Source organism: Meriones unguiculatus (genome assembly GCF_030254825.1).
Source record: "Meriones unguiculatus strain TT.TT164.6M chromosome 13 unlocalized genomic scaffold, Bangor_MerUng_6.1 Chr13_unordered_Scaffold_57, whole genome shotgun sequence".
Lineage (NCBI taxonomy): Eukaryota > Metazoa > Chordata > Mammalia > Rodentia > Muridae > Meriones > Meriones unguiculatus.
This window is the reverse complement of record NW_026843663.1, coordinates 340,900-348,214: the sequence shown is the minus strand read 5'-3', so window position 1 is coordinate 348,214 and position 7,315 is coordinate 340,900.

The window sequence follows — 7,315 nt, the reverse complement described above, 5'->3', positions numbered from 1 at the left end:
GCACAGACTCTTAGAGCAAAAGTAAACAAATGGGACTTCATGAAACTGAAAATCTCATGTAAAGCAAAGGATACTGTCATCAGAACAAAATGACAAGCTAAACACAACCTATATTTGATAGAGGGATAATATCCATAATGTACAAAGAACTCAAGAAGTTAAACAACAGCAAAGCAGTTTTTAAAATGGGGTACAGAGCTACTCAGAGAATTCTAACAGAGGACTATCAAATGGCAGGGAAGCACTTAAAGAAATGCTCAACATTCTTAGTCATCAAGGAAATGCAAATCAAAACAATCCTGAGATTCCACCTTACACCCATCAGAATGACTAAGTTTAAAAACTCAAGTGAGAACACATGCTAAAGAGGATGTGGAGAAAGGAGAACTCTCTGACATAGCTGGCAGGAATGTAAACATGTACAACCTCTTTGTAAACATGTACAACCTCTTTGGCATTTTCCCAGAAAATTAGCAATAGTGCTACCTCAAGATCCAGCTAGACCATTCCTGGGTATATATTTGAAAGATGCTCAACCATACAACAAGGACATTTTGTTCAACTATATTCATTGCAGCTTTATTCATAATAGCAAGTTTCTTGAAATACCTTGGTTGTCCAACAACAGAGGAATGGATGAAGAAATTGTGGTACATTTCCACAATGGAATATTACTCAGCCATTAAAAATGAGAAAATCATAAAATTTTCAGGCATATGGAGGGCACAAGAAAAGATGATCCTAAATCAGGTAACCTAGAAGCAGAAAGACACCAAGGTATATACTTACTTATAAGTGGATATTAGACATATGATATGGGATAAAAATACTAAAACTCAGATTTCTAAAGAAGGTAAACAACAAGGATCCTAGGGAAGAGGCTTGATCTTCATTCAGAAGAGCAAACAGGATAGACATAGAAAATAGGAGAAGACAGGGAACAGAACGGGAGCCCTCCATAGGGTCCTCTGAAAGACTCTAGTCAGCAGGGTATCAAAGCAGATGCTGAGACTAATTGCCAAATTTTGGGCAGATTGCAGGGAATCTTATGAAAGAAGGCAGAGAGAGAAAGACCTGGAGGTGACAGGAGATCCACAAGGAGATCAACAGAGCCAAAAAATCATGGCCCAGGGGGCCTGCAGAGACTGATGAATCAACCAAGAACTCTGCATGGAGAGGACCTAGGCCCCAGGTATTTTTTGTGGGTATTCAGTATTGCCTTTTCTGTTTCTGTGAGGAAACACAGTGTCTAAGGCAACTTTTTACAATAGTTTCCCTTGGCTCATGGTTCCAGAGGGAAATGGGATCACTATGAAAGTGGTGTGACAGCAAGTTTCAGATCTGGCAGCTGAAGAACTCACATCTTCTTCTTGAGGCATGAAGCAGAGAAGGAAACTGGAAATGCTGTGGGGATGTAAACTCTCAAAGCCCACCTCATGTTACTTCAGCAGGACAGCATTTCTGAATTCCTCCCAAATGGCACCACCAACTGAGAAGGATTACTCTCTGACATCAAGCCTACATGCCTGCTTCTTGTTACAGGAGCCAACTCATGATGAAGGAAAACTCTTTAAGTCAACCTTTAGAGGCATCAGAATCTGGGTTACAGAAAGGAATGCATAGGCAGTTTCCCAGCAACTGAATCTCTAGTGGGGAGGAAAAGAATGTAGTGAAGCTTGTTCCTTTCCCCAGGTGGCCGGACTTGTCTGCACCTGGCTGGCTTTCCTTCAGGCTTGTGCTTTAACTTTAAACCCATACCCAAAATTCTTTGGTCTCTCAGAGTCACATGTTTAGTAAAAATCAGGTGATACCCAGAGAGTTCAATGACAGCAGGAAGTTTATGAATGCCTCCAAATTCTTCTATGCAACAATAACAATAAGTCACATGGCATTTACCTTTTTATGAAATTGTTAGTAAAGAGCATGGCAAATTCATGGTTTCTTCCATGGTGGTAAGGTTACTAGCCAAAATAAGATCAAACCAAATGATTCCATTGTACTCAAGATCAATGGGGTGGTTTGAAAAAGAATGGCCCAGACAGGTTCATGTATTTGAATGTTTGACACATTGGCAGTGCCAAGGTTGAGTAGTGTGGCCTTGTTGGAGGGGGTATGGCCTTTTCGGAGGAAGTGTGTCACTGGGAAAGTGGGATTTGACTTCTCATATGCTCAAGCAGGCCTACGGTGACTCTGCAGCTGGCTGATCAAGATCTAGAACTGTCAGCTCCTTCTGCAGCCCCATCTCTGCCTGCCCACTGCCATGTTTCCCTCCATGGTAATCATGGACTAAACCTCTGCAAATGTCAGCCAGCTCCTATTCAATCTTTTTCCTTTCTATGTGCATCCAAGGTCACCGCATGTTTTCATAGCAACAAAATCGTAAAAAGAGTTAGCTCACCTTCAATGGATGGTGAGCTCAACACTCATTAGTCACATGGCCCTGTGGGATACATGGTTTAGATGACTCCAGTCAGACTCCCTTTTCTTTATAAAACCATGTTAGTTTGTCTTGGATACAGGAGGAGAAGATTTCTATGGCTGGGGTAATTAGGCATGGAACAAAGGAAAGAATTCTGTTGTCTCAATCAGAAACTGTGGAGTCCACATATTTTAGCATAGGAACTGCAACTGTGGAAGCAAAGCCTTGTCATTCAGGGGTTTTACCTCCTCAGTCCCCAGGTACAAGAGGTTTCTAGACCCCACTGTATTGTGGTTGACTGTGACAGGGCTGAGCTCAGATAAATCTGGGACCTTTTACATGATCTGGAATTTAATACTTTGGGAAACACACTTTCTGAAATAGTTTATCATAAGTAAAATATTGGCATTTTGTGTGTGTGTGTGTGTGTGTGTGTGTGTCACTTTTGCTCAGAAAAGCATTGCCTTATGGCATTGAAGACAGTCAAAATTAACCACCCCAAGAGACTGCCATTGACTGCAGAGCTGACCTAAATGTTGCCATCTTTTTCTGTGAGGACTGGTAGGGAGGGAAATTACAGATAATGACACACACACAGAGGATAGAGACTTGAACTAAAGTATGAAGCCTGGATAAAACCCTACGTTGGAACACTTGCAGTGTTCAATCTCTCCCTAGTCAGGGTAGGGCAGGGGAGATGAAGGAAGCCTGTCACAGAGCAGGAGGAGTTGGCTCCCCTGTGCTAACAGGAAATGATTTCTCTCTTCAGTTTGTTTCTACTTTCTTTTTCTCTAGAGCTATCTCTACCTTGGTGGCTCACCCATGTTGGTTTACATTTTGCTGAATGTCTTTTTATAAGATTTCTTGCACCCAAATTTCATATGAAGCACATGTCTCAACCCTGAGATGACCCAATTACCAAAACAGGACTTTTTGGTTCCCCACAGCATTTCTTAATTTTGGTGTATGCACAGATGCTTCTTGCGGCCCTGCTAATTTCCTTGGACCACAGTCACTGTAATGTCTAAAGACCTGCACCCCATGGGTTCCTTTACTCAGATGGAGAATTCTCAAGGTACAAGGCCATTACAGAAGCTGGTGGGAGGCATTTATCTTCAGAGGATGATTCAGGTGTTTCCTTAATTGACTTACATTCTCACACTAAAATATGAATTGCTACAAATAATTGCCTGGACAAGACTACCTTTTTACTTCATCAGGAGGATGTGCTTGTTAAAAGGGAACGTACCTATTTGGGAGAAGAACAGTTCCTCAATAGCAAATGTACTTTGATTTATCCTAAGGAATGTGATGGTGACTGAATTTTTTCTTCAAAATTTGTGGTCAGACTTCATAATCTCCTTTACAATGTGAGTATGAAAGGAACTGGTGCATATGGAAAGAAGGAGGAAGGGGAAGGAAGACACTGCTCCAGGAAAAGAAAGGTCACTGATCCTGGTCATCAAACAACTAGAATTCAGACATGTTCCTGGGAAGGAAGAATATTATGCTAGATGGAGGACATGTTGAGATTTGAATTCCATATGTTAAATACAAGTTTTACACTCTTTGAGAGAAAAGACTCATGGTTGATATTTCTTTTTATATTTATTTTTAATTTTTGTATTCATTTTACATCCCAATCACAGTCCTCTCCCTCCTCTCCTTCCTGTGGCTCCTTCTCACCCTATTTGTCCTTCCCCTTGTCCTCAAATAAGGGAGCCTCTTTCCAGCACTGACACATCAATTCATATCAAGACTGAACTCTTCCTCATCCTCAGGCCAGGCAAAGCAGCCTGGTAAAGATGAAGCAGTGAAAATTAGGCAACACATTTATGTCATAGACAGCACTTATTTCTTACAAGCATCTGTGTAGCTGCATCTGTAGAAACCAGAGATTAACAGGAGAAGCATAGAAGGCTATTCTGATCTGCCCCATGTCTGGAGAAAACTCTAGAGATGAATGCCTCTCTATCTGGGAAAAAAAAAAAAATCTCAGTTCCTGAAAAGTCAGTAACCCATTTCTTGGCATATCTGCGTTTTTCAATTGTTGCTGTGTTAGCTTGTGGTTTTCCTACTAAGATGATTGAGATGGCTAATACATTGGTTTTAAATTGTTAAAAATTCTTATACCTTGTCTGTGTGTGCTCGTTGGCTTTAGCTGTCAATGTTACATAGCTTAGCATGATCTGAGGTAGTACCAACTGGGGGTTCCCCAAATGACAATCACTTGTGGCTATGTTTGTGGGTGAATACAGTGGTTGTGAATTCAGTGGTAAACCCCAGGCACTGATGGTCGAAATTTATCTCAACACGTGGCCTGGGCTGGTTAAGAAAATTTACATAGAAGTAGACAGTGACCTTGTAAAAGAACATAGCAACAAAAGTGTTCCACCATAATCCATGCCTTCATTTGATAGCCTGAGTTTCTTTCCTGAGCTCCCTCAATGTTTGGGGCCTGCCAGCGTCAGCCAAAGAAACCAACTTATCACCTGAGTCATTTTCCATTAGTGGAGTTAATGACAGCAACAGAGAAGAAAGGAAGAACAAAATTTGTACCCTCAAAATATGCTTGTCATTGTCAGAAAATCCAAGTACTGTTGTTTTTACCATTACACAATATATAAGAAATCTAGATATCAAAAGCCACTTTATGATTAACATGAAGCTTAATGTTTTATTCCAGGAAGTACTGAAAGAAGGGAGTGGCGAGAGAAATACAGGTCATGGAGGTCAAGGTAAGGAAGATTCAGTGGAAAATAGATTCTGTGAAAAGTTGGCTAGAGGTTACATGATGATTTGAATGATGATGGCCCAATATGCTTATGTAATTGAAAGCTTGGTGCTCAGCTAATGGAACTGACTGAGAAAAATTAAGAGATAATGGAATCATTGGGTGGGGTGTGTCACTCTCTGGAGTCTAAGTATGGCTTCATTTCAAAAAGAATATGGTGAGAAGGACAACCTGATGAAAGAGCTGTCACCACACAATCTTCTGTTTTCTGAGTTATGGGGACATGTGAGGGCACTGTGCTGGTGGAGTTCATGGAGATATGTGCATGTTTGAAAGTGTATGTATGTGTGTGAGAGATAGAGAACAATCACCCAAAGGGTCTGGGACTGTGTTGAGCCCCTTGGAAGATGTATATGTTACAGGTATCTAAGGGCCCCAGTCTGTGTGTGAATCTCTCAGTCAGAAGAACAGGGAGGCTGTGTCCATGGAAGATAGGATTCAGCCTTATCTTTTGTGAAGTCCTGAGTGAGTTTTCCTAAATACAGAGCCATCTCATCAGCCCTTAGAAAGCAACATTTTAAAGCTTTGTATGTGTTTCTTTTATTTGGATGTTTTCCATTCACCTGTCTGTGTGTCTTAACTGCAAAGGCCAAAGAGGACATCAGATCCCTTCGGGATGCATTTACAGCTTATGCTTATCTAGCTTGTGATTCCTGAAATGGAACCTGTCTTCTATAACAACACCCAGAGCTATTAACTCCTATGCCCTCTATAACCAATTTTTATTTGAATTTAATTTTACAGATTTTAATTAAAATATATTACATCATTTCCCCTATTTTTGTCCTTTCTCCACCCCATTTCAAATTCTTTCCTTCCAATGTCTTAAAAAAGAATCTGTGAATAAGTATGGATCGATGTATATAAACAAAACTTAGTCCATTTATATGGCTTGTGTGGGTAAGGGTTTTTTTTGCTTAACCCTTTCCATAAGGTATATAAATAAGGAACTCACCACTGCCTGAGGCTCATTCTCCCACTTCCAAGAGTGTTCTAATCTTCAATGCCCAAAATAAGTCTAACTCTGAAGTGACCTGACCTGTCTTGGACAGGAAACATTAGCAAGCAAGGGGTGGCAAATTCCTTAGGTAACACATGGTGCTGGCATGGCCTGGATATTGTGGGGCTGTAGGGAGGACTATGGACATTGGTCTTATCCAATCAGTCTCCGTTTCTATTATGGACCTCCCATTATACCATTGACCTTGGATATTTGCTAGGATGACATTGAAATCTTCAAGTTCCTGCCTCCTCTTTCTAAACACCATGACTATAGGCCTGTGTTACCAAGCCTGGCTTAGGTGGTTTCAACCTCAGTGACTTAGTAGAATATTGGGATGAGTGTAATGAGTGGTTACACATAAGTATACATACTTATGTCTGTGAGGCACCTGTTCACTCTTTGTTGAATAAGGACAGAACTCGGATTTACTATGATGAGTGATAAAAACTCAATGTTAAAGAAAAAAAAATCATTTTTCTTTATAATTATAGGAGAGGATTTTAAACCAAACAACTGTAATTGAACAAAGATTTTTTTTCTCTTAATGGAGTTAAGACCAGAGCCTGTGTCCTTCCTACTATGACCATTTGAACTCAGCGATTCATTCTCAATAAGCCCATTGAAAGAACTGAGTTACTGAGGAAGACCGTGCCCAACTATACTGCAGATACTAAGAAGGCAAGGTAAGCAGATTTAGTATGTATATTAACTTCCAGGTAGGCCTGAGACTCAGAGTGAGACTATTCTTTCAAATAAAAAACAAACAAACAAACAAAAAAAGAAATCAATGATTGACAATGAAATCATCTTTAATTATTTATTTCTTACGATTTCTTTATTTTGTGTCCTGGCTGTATCCCCTTCCATATCCACCCATTCTCACCCACTCCCCATCTTCCCATATGCACCATCCCTAGTCCACCGATAAGGGGGTAGGTAAAAAAGAAAAAAATATGGTTAAAACACAAATTATTAACGAAACCTGGAAACATATTAACATATTTCTTCATTGTGACTAATTTTGACCAGTGATGAATATATAAGTTTTCACTTTATCTTTCTTCCTACAAGTGAAATTTGGTAATTGCAGACATGATAA